The sequence below is a fragment of the Balaenoptera physalus genome (assembly GCF_965194825.1).
Source record: "Balaenoptera physalus genome assembly, chromosome: 5".
In the NCBI taxonomy this organism is placed as follows: Eukaryota; Metazoa; Chordata; class Mammalia; order Artiodactyla; family Balaenopteridae; genus Balaenoptera; species Balaenoptera physalus.
In genome coordinates, this window is record NC_138884.1 from 98,659,562 (window position 1) to 98,674,331 (window position 14,770).

The window sequence follows — 14,770 nt, forward strand, 5'->3', positions numbered from 1 at the left end:
TCCACTCGTAGGTATAAAACCAATACGAATGAGTGCTCATGTTCACCAGAAGATATACACAACAATATTCATAGCAATTGTAATCGTAATAGCCCAAAGCTGGAAACAACCCAAATGCCCATCAACAGTAGAATAGATTTTTTAAATGGTGATCTATTTGTACAATGCATTTTGTATAGCAGTGAAAACAAACTACTGTTACACACAGCAATATGGATGAATCTCATAGGTACAATGCTGAGTGAAAGAATCAAGATGCAAAAAAAAGTACATACTAAATGATTTCATTTACACCAAGTAGGGAACCAGGGAAAGGCATAGGGAATCTTTAGGGGAACTGGAAATGTTTTATATATGATCCAGGTATTAGTGACACATATACATGAAAATAATAAGTAAAATGTTAAAAATAATAAGCAAAATGTCTATACTTCAATACAAGTTGAAGTATAGAAATCTACCCAGCCATGCGCTTGAGATCTGTGCATTTTACTTCAAGCCATTTCAACTTTAAAAAGTAAATAAAAAGGAAAAAGAGCACCTAGTCTTGCCCAGATTGTGTATCCTCAAAACATGCATCAATAATGGCCAAAATATGCATCAATAATGGCAGGAGGGGTCTTGACAGCTGCGTGACTGGCTCCTTCAAGTCTCAGCCCCATGAAGTGGGAGGCCCTCCTGTCTCTACCCCAAACCCACTGTCACATTCCCTTGTTCTAATTTTCTTTATAGAACTTGCTAATAGAATTGAAAATTGTCACATTTTCTGTTTGTTTGTTTACTTGTTTAATGTCTGTCCCCACCCCCATGAAATGGCGGCATCTGTCTGAGTGATCCAAGCCCAGCAAGTACCTGGTTCACAATAAGCCCTAATTAGTATTAGTTGGATGGATGCATGAAGGACTGACAGAGGAAAGGAATGCATGTGTGATACTGTGCTAGAAAACTAGGAATACAAAGATTGATAAGACACATTTCTCTCCCAAAAGGAGATCATAGTGATCAATTCTGTAGACTCTGAAAACTTAGAAACCCAGCACTCCCCTCTGTCTGATCTTCGTCATCATTCTCCTGACTGGTTCAGCAGCTCCCTATCTGGTCTCCCTGTCTTTGGGCCCTCCCACCCCACACCCCCTACACACGCACACGCACACACACACACAGAGTCTCTGTATTGCCACTAGTTGACTTACTAAAAACTAATTCTGATCTTGGTACCCCACTGCTTCCAACCGCCTTTGGCTCCTCTCTCCAAGTCCGAACTGCTCACAGTGACACAGGCTGACTCCCAGCACTTGCCCCCCACTCCCGTCCCAGCCCTGAGCAGCCCACTCTCCATCTTGTCTCCAAGCCTCTCCTCCCTCTGTGCTCCAGCCCCTTTCATGACATTCAGACCTTGCACTACCCTCTTATTTTCCTGGGTCCCTGGCCTCTTTTTCAGCCCCCAAAACACCCTGGGTGATGCCTCTTTGACCAAGGAGTCTATGGCTTGAGGGCTGGAATCATTGGAGTGAGGCTGAAAACCATGGGAGGCTCTTCTCAGTTTGCTTCATCAACTTTTACTGATTTTCTACTCCTGATTTTTTTCAAAATACATACACATTTTAGATTATTGAGAAAGGCAAAGAAAACAAATCAGAAGTCATATTTTAATATCTAGACTTCACCACTATTTACATTTGGGTAACCAGATGGCAATGAGCGAGTGACCCAGAGTCACTATCTCCATGGCTGTAGTTTCTTCTGGGCACCTTGTCCATTCTTTTTTGTCTCTGCATGTTGATTTCATTTTGTTTTACCCACCCCCCCAAAGAAGAAAACCTGATTACTGAGATCTTGTTTTGTAAACTGCTTTCTCTCCAAAATTTATATATAGTAGGATGTTTGATTCGAGGGTAGAAGTATACATAGCAGATATACAGTCCAGCCAGATCTTTGAAACTTGAGTCATTAAAAACCACATCTAGGTGGAAAATTCTACATGAAAATATGTTCCACGGGCACTTCAAGAAGAAATAGTACCTTCTCAAGACAGAGGGGGATGAAGGGGAGCAAGGTCAAATTTATTTAGGGTTTAACTCTTTCGTTTTTATTCCTTCAGTATTTCCTCCAAGCATTGAGTTCATAGAGTCAGGGTAGCAGATGTTCTCATTCCATCTCAGCTGAGCCCTTGGTATTCACCACTGTGATCCCCACAAACAGACACAGGGCTGGGGCAGAGCAGACATAAAAATAAATATCAAGTTGAATAGGATCAAATTAAACTCAACTTCTAGCTAAGGGTCCCTAATCCCTCTCTTCTCCAGCTACTCTGACTGGAAAACTCATTGTTTCCCATTACCATCCAGTCTCCCAAGGCCTGGTGATTCTTCCTTCCCTGTAGCTCCTAACTCCCCTTCTCCTCTGTGTTCCCATCACCTTTTACCCCCTTATGAACCCAAGCCCAGATTTCTGCTCTTGCTCCTGCCTGGCCTTTGGAGTCTCCTGCCCCCAGTCCACCACGTATGTTACGTCACTTAACCTTCCCAGCGCCCTCTGCAAAAGTTCACGAGTGACCCCTTTGCCCAAGATACTGGTCAAATTTCTCAACCTGATATTTAGAGTACTATATAATAAATAGATTCATAATCCTCTAAGGTGGGAGCCACCGGCCACATGTAGTTACTGAGCTCTTGAAATGAGGCTACTATAGGACAGTCTCACTAGAGTGAGAAACATTTTTGTTTTCCCATTGACACAGTTATTATTTTGCTAGAGCTACATTTCACTTAGCCACTGTATCACATAAGATAATATTGTAGTGCAATGAAACTCAGCAGAACTCTGCAGGGCTTTCCAGGGGACAGACCCCCACCCCGAGTTTGAAGAAAAGCTTTAGCCTTCTAGGTCTTCCTTGAGTTCCAAAGAGCAAACGTAATCAGAGAAGTGAAAAAATACAGAACCAAAGAAAAACAATCAAGCAAGACAAAATAATAACAGTTTAGCCATAAAACAAAGTCAAGGTCCTTTAGTTCCTCCTCAAGGGCTGTAGATAATATCCTGAGCCATATCCTTGAGTTGTTTTGCAGATACTAAAACGCCCACCAGGTGGAAGAGTTTAACTCCATGCTGACCACCAGCATGTAGACCCCAAACTGGTTGGAACCAGAAAACTGATCATTGAGATTCCTGAAATACCACCCTGTTACCTCACCATCAGCCAATCAGAGGATTGTACAGAAGCTGATCACTCACCCTGTGACCTTCTCCCTCACACCATCTTTAAAACCCTTCCCCTAAAAGCCATCTGAGAGTTCAAGTCTTTTGAGCATGAGCTGCCCCTTCTCCTTGCTTGGCACCCTACAATAAAGATAGCATGCTATCTATACTTTCCTTTGCCACAACCTGATGTCAGTAGATTGGCTTTGCTGCACTTCAGGCAAGCGGACCCAAATTTGGTTCAGTAACACACATAGGGCATAGATGTTATTTTTATGTGTAAACTCATCAACGAATTGCTTCAGTTCAAATGTTCTTTTTTTCCCCTATGCACCTATGTAACATTGTAATGTGTTTATTCAAATAATTTCTGCAGATAATAAGTCCAAAGATATCTGTGTCAATCATAATTGGGAATTAAATAAAAATAGTTATTTTTAAAATTATAATGTAATTAAATGTAATTTTTCTAGTTTAAAGAAGTATGGGCAAATTTTAAATGAAAGTGTACTAATGATGCTGAATCAAGTGGTGATGCAGTAGCTAGAACTACAATCAGAAGAGTACAACAAAATAGGATGATGAAAAGCAATTGCAATTTCCTGCAGCAGATCACTGTGTTAAAAAAAAAATTAAGATGATAAAGTGGACAATATTGAGACATTTTCAGCAAGTGCTAATAGATTTGATAAGAAATTTTTTTCAATGGTCAAAAAAATTAATAAAGTTAGTTGCCTAAACACAGAATTAAATGTCCAACAAGAAATTTATAATTATTTGTAATTAATTTTTTTAATTTTTAAAAAAGTTTAAATAAATTTAAACAGATCTGTGCTTATACATTTGGCCAGCTATTAAAAAAAAATCTTGGATTCTTGCACAAAAGAAAAAAACACCATTAGATAAAGAAATGGTAAAACAAAATATGTAATGGAAATATTATTAGAAAATACCTAGGAAAAGACTAAAAAAGATATTTTACAAAGAGTGGAAGCTCTTCAATTACGTCACTAAATAATTGCCCATAAAATACAAGACTTTTCTAACAATAGCAACGACCAATAAATAAACCTGAAAAATCACAGAGAACAGATTGGTAGTTGCCAGACAGAGGGGCTGGGAGTTGAGCAAAACGGGAGCCAAAGGTACAAACTGCCAGTTACAGAATAAATGTCACGGGTGCAATGTACAGTGTGGTGACTATAGTTAATAATACTGTATTGTCATTTGAAGTTGCTAAGAGAGTGGATCTTAAAAGTCCTCATCACAAGAAAAGAAATTTGTAACTATGTATGGTAATGGATGTTAACTCCACTTTTTGTGGTGATTATTTCACAATATATACAAATATTGAATCATTATGTTGAAACTAATAGAATGTTATATGTCAATCATACCCCAATTTAAAAAAAAGAAAAAAGAATTAACAAAACTCATTAGATGGGCTGGAGCAGTGGGCTCTAGACCAGACCCCCAGGAACAGTGCCAAGATGACACTGCAGAACCAGGCTGCCAGGGAGCTGCCACATCTGCCAACATCAGGAAAGCAGGACTAAAGAAGGCACTCCTGAAGCTGCTGGCTCCTGGAACATACCTCTTCAAGCATTAAGTGTTAGATTTAGAGCCACACCACACCTGAGAGATCCAACTTAGCGAAAAACAGATGGCCCATACCCTGCCTCTTGACTCTCAATAAGCTGGTGCCTGGACACTGGAACACACTGCAGAAAAACCAGCAATGCTATTCTATGCGTGGCACCATGCAGATGCCTTCCAATTCTCACGCAGGTGCATCTAAGCTATGAAGCCTAAATCACATCCAAAAGCCCCTAAAAAGAAGTCCCTCCCGTCACTTCGCTCTCCTTACCAGGTAAACTCCTTCAAATTAAATATCCCTTCCTCCAGGAAGCCTTCTCTGACTTCCCCAAAACTGTGCTAAGTTGGCTGTCCATGTACTTTGTATGCATTCTTGGCTCACTTTATTTATTCTAAGTGTTTAGTTGTCTTTCTCCCCTGATAGGCCATTAGCTCCATGGACAGAGCCATGTTAGTTTATTCACCATCATGTTCTCCCCACCTAGTTGTAGATGCTAAATTCACATGTGTTGAATGAATGAGTGAACAGTGTGCCAGGGGTCGCATTTGAGCCATCTTTCCCCACGCTACAAGCCCTCTCATAACACATCCATGTGCCTCCGAAGATGTCCAGCACCTGCCAGAGGAAGACTGCAGTTGGCACATCCATCACCAGGATGCAACCTTTCCCACTCAAGGAGGACGGCCTGGGGCTGTTTCTAAGAAACAGGGAGGAACTGTTGTTCACGCAATGACTTTCAAGAAAATGCCATGGGCTCTGGGATGCTGGGCCCTGAGCCCAGGCTGCAGAACAGCCAAGGGAAGATCGGGCCAAGGGGTTATGCTGGACACTGCACAAAACACGCCCAGCCACGTTCCTGTCATCAAGGAAGACTGTGGACACTTAAGTGAGGGACCCAGAAGAGGATCCCGGTTGTGCAAACAATGAGACTTTACACAAAAGCATTTACAGTTTATGAAACTCCTTCACATGCATCAGCCAGTTCATTATTTCTCCCTCTCCCATTTTACAGATTAGGAAACTGAAGCATAGCAAGATGAGCAACTTTTCCTAAGGCAAGTGTCAAATCCCGGTCTTGGACCCAAACCTCATAGCGCTGTGGTCACAACACACACTGTAAAATCAGACAGAGCCAAGTTCAAAGTCATTTTCTGCCACACACCAGCCAGGTTCCTTGGGCAAGTCACTCTCTGAGTCTCCGTTTTCTCTTATGTAAAATGAAGGCGATAGCAGCTAACTCATGGGGTTGTTGTGAGAATTAAATGAACCACTTATGCAAAGAACTTAGCTCAGCACCTTGTGCAGAATAAGGGTTCAGTGATTAGTATCTGTTTTATTATTATTACTATTCCAAGTTTGACTCTATTATCTGAGATTGATTTTTAATCGTACAAATCTTATTATAGTATTAATAATTTACTCTGAAATACTTCAGCAACGCCAGTGTGATATGAATGAGGGAGGTGCATTCAGTCACCTTGATTAGGTAGGCGCACCCCAGGCCTGGTAAGCTATCACCACAACGCAAATACCCCAGCCCAGAGGACAGGACCATCAGCACTTCCTCTCATTTCCTGTCCGCTCGTGACAACACATTATTTGGCTCCGCTGATCCACATAATGAATGTCAGACAAGAGTTTCTATTGGGGGTACTTAGTGATTTGTTAATCAGCATAAAGAAAGGATACACCAAATGGGCTCTATTGATAACATTAGTGATATTCAATATATAAAGTAATATTCAAGATAAAATATTTGAAACGCTTCCTGTGCTTACTTGATCTTCACCCTTAACCCTCAAGGATGGCACCAGAAGCTTGATCCCTAAAACATCGGGTGCCCACCCCTGGCACAGAGTGTTGTGGTCTGTTCAAGAGAACTCCTATGGAGGTGTTTTGTGAGCACCAAAAGGGATGGAGGGCTAGGGCTTCACAGAGCTTGCAGAACTGCTCTAAGACTATTCTGTAGGCCTCCTCTGAGCCTATAGGCAAATAAATATCTATCCTTGTAGTAACTTTTGTTCTGATACTTACTTCCTTACTCCCTCTCAGTATCTAACCCTCACTTACCTCTAACTCCTAAGGGTTCCAAGATAAACCAAAAAGAGCCTAATATCCGTGAATGACCAAATTGGCTTAGGCCAATTTGCAACAAAGGTTCTACTGAGTTTTTCTCAGGATTGTCACGAAGCCCAAATCACTAAACGCATGTCAAAGTCCCTAGAGAATTTTAAAGATCCATAGAGACGATAATAATAACAGGACCACATGTATCATTTGCTCAGTTTCCTCCTCTGGTTCTTCTCTAGGACCCAGTCGTTAACACTTTGTTCTCTCTAGGCGATCTCATCTAGTCCCCTAGCCCTAAATATACATCATATGGGACTTCCCTGGTGGCACAGTGGGTAAAGAATACGCCTGCCAATACAGGGGACACGGGTTTGAGCCCTGGTCTGGGAAGATCCCACATGCCGCGGAGCAACGAAGCCCGTGCGCCACAACTAGTGAGCCTGCGCTCTAGAGCCTGCGTGCCACAACTACTGAGCCCACGTGCCACAACTACTGAAGCCCATGAGCCTAGAGCCCATGCTTCATGACAAGAGAAGCCACCGCAATGAGCAGCCCACGCACCGCAAGGAAGAGTAGCCCCCATTCGCCGCAACTAGAGAAAGCCTGTGTGCAGCAACGAAGACCCAATGCAGCCAAACATTAATTAATTAATTAATTAATTTTAAAAAGATTAAATGCCCCTCTTGGGATGCCAATGCTGGTAAAAAAAAAAATATATATATATATATATATATATATATATATATATATATATATATATATATATATATCTCATATTTTGAGGGCTTTCATATTTTTGTCTCCAGCCTTTGTCTCTCAACTAAGCACCAGATTATGTATATCCAGCTGTCCACTGGACATCTCCAGTTGAAGAGGTCTAACAGGCATCCTAAACCGCCACAGCCAAAACACAGCTCTGGATCCTTTCTCTCTCAACAGTCCCATCACCACCACCTGTATCTTACCTATCTCAGAAGATGGTGCTGCCCAGACCAGAGACCTAGGAGTCATCTTTGGTTCCTCTCTTTCTGTCACAGCCCCATCCCCTCTCCCCACCTGATACATCAGTGCCCCTCTACCCATCTCTGATGATACCACCCTAACCACCATCATCTCACACATTCCCTCCAAAAGCCTCCTAACTGATCTCACTGATTCTACCCCCCTCCCCCCTGGACAGAATGGCTTTTTTTTTTAATGTAAATGAGACAGTGTGACTTCCTGTTTCAACCTTCCAATGACCTTCCATCACTCCTAGAATAAAACCCAAACTCCTTTTCCACAACTCCTGCTTCTAACCTCCTCCTCCTCTCTGGCCATCTCTCACCACCTCCACCCTTGCTCACTTCACTCCAGTCACACTGGCTCATTCTTGTTTCTTCAACACCAATGTGTCCCTTTCAGTCCCACCTTATGACCTTTCCACCTGTTGTTCCCTTGGCCCAAAAACTTTCTGAGTCTTCACCTGGTGACCTTTGTATCACCCCAATGTCAGCCAAGTCACCTCAGAGGGGCCTTTCCCAGCCACACAATCTAAAGAAGACCCAGTATCCTTACATGCCACTTTCATGCCATCACTCAGATTTACTACGTTCATAGCATTTCTCACGACTATCTTATTCATTTCTTTGCTTATATATTGTTTGTCTCCCCACTAGAATAAAAGTCCTATGAGGGCAGGAGCTTCATTTTGTTGATTAAAGCCTCCCAGCATTTCCAACAGTGCCTGGCATAGAGAAAGATCTGGAAAACACTTGCCCAGTGAATAAATTGGTTACTTATTTATTACGGCCTCTACATGACTTGTAGAAGTAAACTCTGTGAGGAGAATGGATAAGCAAACTGTAGTACATTCACATAAGAGAATACTATTCAGCAGTGAAAAAGAATAACTGCTGATAATGCACAACAACATGATTGGATCTCAAATACATTACGCTTGAACATGTACTATATGATTCTGCTCATAAGAAAGGCCAAGAACAGACAAAATTAATCTATGGTGTTAGAAGAGAGAACAGTGGTTAGTAATCTCTAGGATGGGGACCGACCAGAAGGACATGAGGAAACTTTCTGTAAGTTTGAAGCTACTTTGATTGGCATATAAGATACACATATTTTTATAATACATTTGCCGAAACCCACCAAATTGTACACTTCAGATTTGTACATTTCCCTGTGTGGAAATTTTTCCTCAAATTGAAAACAAACAAATGAAACCTACTCTTGTAAATAGAATGGCCAACTTCCTAGTATCAGTCAATTCAGAATGAAATATCACTTTGGTTTAGCTCCAGTTCAGAGACTATTTTGGAATCTAGGTTTTAGCATATCATTTTAGAATCATTTTAGAATATCTACCTGAGCTTCTTTAAGCTTCTTTGTGTCGGGGTGATGGGAGGAAACAGTTTGGCTCTAATTTTTACCATAAAAAATAACAGTAATATTCAGTGTGCGTCTGGCTCAGGAACAGGTTCCTGTTGGTTTTGATTTTTTTGCTTTGTTTCTTTGTGTGCAAAGTAGACTTGGCCTTATATCTTTGCTCCTGGGGTGTTTTTTCAGGCAAGCAACAAGAGATGCCAAAGATATGCTAATAAGCCCAGACTTCTAAGTGTCACTCCTAAGTATAACAACCTAAAGGAAGTGATCATCTTGAAAGTGTCCATCAGTTTGGACCAAAGAAATGAATTTGCTTTAGCCAACAATAACCACATTTTATCCTTGTCAGGATAAAATCCTTTATCCTTTATCCCAAATTCTTCCATTGGTTACCCCCTCACCACCACCATGGTAGTGGGAAATACCTCCCACCCAGTAGCCAGCTTTATAGACAGGCAACGAGAAGCTCAGGGGAGTTGGTAGCTGCTGTGAGCTAGCACCAAACAGGGTTCCTGGTGTGGTTCATTGTCTGGTCCAGGAAGAGTATGCTGAGTGGAGCTGACATACATTTTCCAACAAGGACTGAACCCTGAAAGCAAAAGTCCTCCGTCTAACATCCTCATCCTGATCGGCGAGCAATACTTACTACTGATTTCCCTGTGCACAACCTTAAGTTCCAAGCTACAAAGCACTTCCTCATCTTACATTCAGTTAAAAAGAACCTGACCCTTACAACTTCAGCTAAAAGATGAACCCTCTCCGACACCTAGAGGCAGGTAGCTAGGTGTACATGTGTTGGGTTGGCATGATTTTCGTAGGCGACAACCTTCTGTGCCTTTCAACTCAATTCAGGAAAGCTTTTCTTGGGGCGGGCTGGCCTGGAGTGGAGAAGAAGTATCTGTCTGAGAAGCCACACCAGGACACCCAGCCCTGCAGCCTCCACGGGGAAGCACACTGGCCCTGGTGACAGAAACTGCTGCTCCAAAGCCAGAGTGTCTCTTTCTCAACAAGGCCCACCCAGGAGCCACTCGGCAGGGAAATGAGTGGGAGTTGACCCCAGTCTGTTGAGAAGAACAAGGAGAGGACAGGAAGGGATTCTACACCGGTCTCACTCCAAGCCTACAAGTAGCTCAAGAGTTGTGAAACTCAACCTTTTAAGGGAAGGCTGGAGCAGGATATAAACAGAGAAGATGTAACGTTTTCCCTGAAGGAAATTCAAAGCTCTTCCAATGAGTCTGATGAGGCTTCGGTCAACTTTGGGTGTCCTCTGTGTGTCCAGAGCATCTAGCTCTTGCCTGAATAGGAAAAATTCCAAAGGCAAAGAGAGATAAGCAAATAAATAAGAGAACAAGCTCTACTTCTTCTTTTTCCCTCCATTATGTAAACCACCAGCTCAGGAGGCAAGGCCATGATCACGGGCATGTGGACTTTTTTTTTTTCCCAAAAGTTTGTGCATTTTGATGGGTTTTTTCATTTGATTTACTGTGGCTTCTGCACTTCAAATCAGCACTTGCAGGTAATGGGGTTTTTGAATAGTATCACTGGGTATGAAAAGTTTTCCCAAGAAACCACAAAAGATTGTTCATCTTTTTCTTTCTTTTTTGGTCAACATTTTGCCGCACTCATGTCAGTGTAAGTCCTAGCAAAAAGATGGTAGTTAGGACACAACTGTTGCTGTAGATGACGTGACATTGGTTGAATTTGTGCTGACATTTGTGTAACTCCCCTTGCTGTTTGTGTTTGACTCATTAGGGGGCACTTGGCTGGAGTTGGCTCGAAGGACTGCTCCCGCCGCACTGCAATGTGGCCGTGGTCCCAGTTCTGGGGTGTAGGTAAAGGTAAGGCTGGTGGAATAAATGATTCCATCATTACGGACCAAAGTTACTGGAACCTGCACTGGCTGCCGGACCCATCTCCAACCTTCTCAGAATGCAGAAATGTCTGGGACAACACAGAGCATACTCTCTCCACATCTGTACATAGTTTCAGCTTCTACATCGCCAAACCACACTTGTAAATTTGGAGTGAAATGCTGTCCTGTAAGTTCAAGATTGCTACATCCCCACTGCCATTCAACTGAAGACTTTCTACAACAGGCACCGGTGTGACTGGGGCAAGGACAGGGCCCATCCCCTCGTAAAATGTATACTCTGCCTTATCCGTACTAATGATTGTCCAGGAAGCGCCATCATTTATCATCTCTTTATTTGGTTCTTTTGGGCATGGAGTGGCCTGAAACCGAATTATTCTTTCTTGAGAAAGGCACAAGTACATTCTTTCTGTATCCTTAAGGTAAAATGCACATTTATGGAGCTGTGACACAGGATCATCTGCATCCAGTAATGCGGTCTGCTTATCAACTTTCCTAATTATCAATCTTGGGAGTGCCATGCCAGCAACTGAACACACAAGTGTGACTGTTTGTCCATAATGGATGTATCCATTGCGGACTGTGAATTCGTCTCCTTCTGATTCATCATCATCCAAGAGATGAATGTGAAATGCTCCCCACTGCTGAGAACTGGCATGGAAATTACTTCCCTCTACATGCAAGCATCTGGTACTAACTGTCTGGGATCGAAGTCGATTAAACAGAGCCACCTTTGTTCCTGAGGCAATGCATAAGTCAGCATTTTTCAATGACTGCTTCTTTTTGGAAGGTTTGGAGATGACTTTTATCCACTTGCTGAGGAACACACCAATGTCATCATTATTGCCATAGAACATCTTTACAGAGAGCATGAAGTGCTTTCTCTTGTCTGAATCAGATATACACAATGTTTTGGCCGTGCAATAGTTCTTTCCTTCCCAGTTTAGCTGCTGCATTTCTTGGTCACTATTTCCTATTCTAATAAATGCACAGGGTTGAGACTCTTGTTCAGAACAACCATCGCATTCCATTTGTTCTTCTTTTCCTTCCATCCACTGCCCATAAGATACACACAAGGGGGAGGGCAAAAAAACTTTTTTTCATTTCCATATGACTTCTGTGCAGCTTTTGCATGAAGAATAAGTACTGCTTGATCCCCTTGCTCTTTTAAATAATTTCACATAGCTTCCCTAGTAAATCATTTAGGTGGAAGCCGCTCACCAAATTTTCTTTTAATCCATGCCATGGTATTTCAAGAACATGTTAAGGTAAGCCGCAGGCTGGAACACTTTGATGCACCTCAAAACACCTCAGCCAGTTTATCTGTATCATTCTCCTTTCCTTTGAGATCATAATGGTTCTGAAGAACTATAATGCTTCCATTTGAATGACAGTTTCATAATTTCAATGACCTGTCACAGCAGGTGCCATCTTCCACCCATGTGGACTTTCGAGTCAGCCAGAGCTGAGCCCAAATGTGCCCCTTGCTGGCTGCATGAACTTGAACACTCTCTTAACCTCTCTGATCCTCAGTTTCCTCATCTATAAAATGTGAATGACACTAGCATTTTCTCTCAGGGTTTATTGTAAAGAATTAAGGGCCAGCGAATCACTTAGCACAGTGCCTTGCACATAAAAAGGGCTCCATAAATGTTATGCCTTGACTCAGTAAATATTTTAGTAAGTAGCTCCCGTAGTGCTGGTGATTAATGTAAATAAGTGATTTAATTAACTAGAAGCAAATGGCTCTTCCTGAATTACCTACTCTGGAATCCATCTCTCCAGCTTTGCTGGAATATAGCCATGTCTATAGTGATTTTGGGGATCTTGCTTATTCATAAAGGGACTTTCTTAGTAGACAGTGTGTTGAGAAGCCTCGAGTTGTGAGGTATGGAGGGGGTGGAAAAGGATATGGTTATCTTAAATTATTCAGCGGGCTAATCTGCAGGTTAGGGATTAAATTTAATCCGTGACCTCCCAAAAAGAGTAATTAAATCCAACAGGAGAAAATTGCAGGGAACAGATTTCTGGGACTTTTTGTTTTGTTTTGTTTTCCTGATCCAGCCAGAGTTTATGGCTCTTCTCTTGTGTATCAAGCACTGTTCTGGGTACCAGGGACACAAGTGGTGAACACAGTCCCTACCTTGATGGAGACTGCACCCTAATAGGAGATGGATAACAAGCAAGTAAACAAGTAAATAAACAAGTAAATAAACAAGACAAATTTAGATACTCATAAGTACTGTGAATAACATAAAAACTGAGTGATAAGATGGAGGATTATTGGTGACAGGGGATAAATTTCTTTCTTTTTAATTGAGATATAACTGACATTAACATTATAGTAGGGACTTCCCTGGTGGTGCAGTTGTTAAGAATCCTCCTGGCAATGCAGGGGACATGGGTTCGAACCTTGGTCCAGGAAGATCCTACATGCCGCAGAGCAGCTGAGCCCGTGCGCCACAACTCCTGAGCCTGCGTTCTAGAGCCTGCAAGCCACAACTACTGAGCCCGCATGCCACAACTGCTCCATCCGGAATAGTGATTGGGCAGGTCTAGCCAAGAGGCCAAGGACTCCCTGGCCCCAGTCAGCCTGACCTGATTACTGTTTACAAGAGCAAAACCAGGAGGTTTGCATAGAAATGGGAGTGCCCGTAATCCAGGTGTGGGGAAATCCACCCACAGTCCTCCAAGCTTTACAAGGTACCTCAAGGTTCAGAATACTTAGGGACATGGTAGGTTCTTACCATTGCTGAAGCCAGCAGTCTCCAAACTGGGGGTGAACGTACCCCGTGGTTCACATGACTGTTAAGGGACATATTGGACCTTCTATTCCTATTTATTTTTATCTTGATCTTAAGATTTCTATTGCACAGTTGTCATAATACTAGATAATGCAACTGAGTTCTTCTTCCATGCCAGGCAACATTCTAAGAGCTTATATATATAGATATTATTATTTGTACTTTATAACACAGACAGGTCAAGCGATCCCTCCAATGTCACACAGCTGAGAAGTGGCAGAGCTGGGATTCAAACCCCACAGTGTGGCTACAGAGTTTACATTTATAACTACTACACGATTCTGTCTCATATATAAATACAATTTACAAATTTTAAACAAACATATATGGAGGTTGCATGCTCAAGTTTTTGTTTCGTTTTTAACTGAAGAATGTATTCAATCAAAAAAAAAAAAACCCTTTGGAGAAAATGTTGATGAATTCAGATAAAAAATTAAGCTATTTCCATGGGAGCTTCTGGGGCAGGAGGGAGAGTTGTCAGGCTCGTTAAAGTCTTAGGGTACCACCACGAGTTCAAAAGCTACTGGAGGGACTTTACTGGTGGCACAGTGGTTAAGAATCCGCCTGCCAATGCAGGGGACACGGGTTCGAGCCCTGGTCCGGGAAGGTCTCACATGCCGCAGAGCAACTAAGTCCGTGAGCCACAACTACTGAGCCTGCGTTCTAGAGCCCGCGAGCCACAACTGCTGAGCCCACGTGCCACAACTACTGAAGCCTGTGTGCCTAGAGCCCGTGCTCTGCAACAAGAGAAGCTGCCGAAATGAGAAGCCCGCGCACCACAAAGAAGAGTAGCCCCTGCTCGTCACAACTAGAGAAAGCCCGTGCGCAGCAACAAAGACCCAACGCAGCCAT

At 42.4% G+C, this 14,770-nt stretch overlaps 1 pseudogene across 1 annotated transcript; it reads right to left on the minus strand.

Annotated features, from left to right (window-relative positions):
* Positions 1–7,608: 7,608 nt before the first annotated feature.
* LOC309662115 (recombining binding protein suppressor of hairless pseudogene) lies at positions 7,609–12,788 on the minus strand (annotated as a pseudogene). The gene has a single exon. The product of its transcript is annotated as a recombining binding protein suppressor of hairless pseudogene (transcript).
* Positions 12,789–14,770: the final 1,982 nt, after the last annotated feature.